Source organism: Phalaenopsis equestris, unplaced genomic scaffold, assembly GCF_001263595.1.
Source record: "Phalaenopsis equestris unplaced genomic scaffold, ASM126359v1 Scaffold000002, whole genome shotgun sequence".
Lineage (NCBI taxonomy): Eukaryota > Viridiplantae > Streptophyta > Magnoliopsida > Asparagales > Orchidaceae > Phalaenopsis > Phalaenopsis equestris.
In genome coordinates, this window is record NW_018164444.1 from 31,129,634 (window position 1) to 31,131,247 (window position 1,614).

The following is a 1,614-nucleotide window of genomic DNA, read 5'->3' on the forward strand; positions in this document are numbered from 1 at the left end:
AGCACAAATTTTTAAAAAATAAATAAATAGTCGAGGGCTAAAAAGCTTCCCTCCGTGGTAAGTGATTCGGTGACAATTTAGCTCTAAGCATGATAAGCAGCGTCTCTAAACTCAGGATAGGTCAAAACTTCGGAAATGTTCACTCGATAGCAACAAGATCTACTATGAGTGAGACACGAATCATCCCGACAGTGAGTCTCGCCGGATATTTTACATAGGCAATGACAAGATGAACAAAAGACCTTGCAAAATGGAATGTTCGACTGAGATGACGAACCAACCGGACATACAAACACACATCCCATGTAAGACTTGAGTCAAACCACGAACGAGTCATGACACACCCGATGAAACAAACTAACCAGTCAACTGATCTACCGATCATAGAGCGGGCGAGAACCCTCGACAATGACTAATTGACCGACCTACTTTTCACCATGGCATACAAGATCAACACTCGACCGAGTGTCTTAGTCGACCAACACAAGACAAGCTCGACACTTAGTTGGTCATCTCAACCTGTCGAAGTCAAGCAAATCAATCGGTTAATTATTGTTATGTTAGAACTCAAACTGTAATACAAATATGGTATAAAATACATACAAGTAATCAGAGTATTAATTACATTAAGATTGATTTTCTTAACTATTTTCCCTTTCTATAATTAAGAAACAAAAAGATGCTAGATGGAGGCAGACCATTTGGACTCTCCCCACGTTCCCTTAACAGTGAAGTCTTGACCCACTTCATTTTCTTCTCCCTCATTCACTCAACTCTAACTCTCTAGACGTGCTTAGAAAGGAACACTCGTGGATTCAACAAGAATACAAATTCAATAACATAAAATGTTTCGCTATAATGAAATAATAATTTGCCCTAAAACTAAATAATTTTTTTGCATAATTATGCAAAAAGAATATAAGACATGAATGTCACAATATTAGATGCATCATTAACTTCTTGCTAAGTTTTATAACTTGAGTTATATTAGAGTTGTAGCCATTGGAGTGATCGACTCACTATGATTTATTCTTAGTTGTCTCCCAAAAAACCTCTCCATTTCTATTTGAAGTACCTTCATTGATGGCTCTGCTGCCTCTGCATGTTGTTATCCTACGTCTCCACGTCTTTCTAATCGAATCAAAAATATTGTTTTATAATTATACAAATTGTACATGCATGTACACTGCAAACATGACCCCTTGAGCCACTATGGATTTTAATGGGCCTTTCTAATGAGTTAATGTCAAATCATTCTGCACTAATCTCATCAATTTCACTAGCAACCTGATGTCTCGAAATGTCAGAGTTCTCTCAATAATATGCAATGTTGTTCTTCTAAAATGCTGAAGACCAACTCCATATTTTACCAGCGGAGTGAATTCAGTCTTCTGCTACACTATTATCTTGCTTCGACAGGTTGAGATGATGGCTTGTATTTATTGATTTCTTCTATATAGTTAAATGAGGTATAAACTACTTTCTAAGAGTTTAAGTCAACAACAATAAAAAAGTATGATATACGGTTTGTAGCAACCATAAGGCACAAGTTAATGTCATCGCATATTTGTTTCATAAATTTCAAGCATAAATACCATAACGTTATTGATTTTT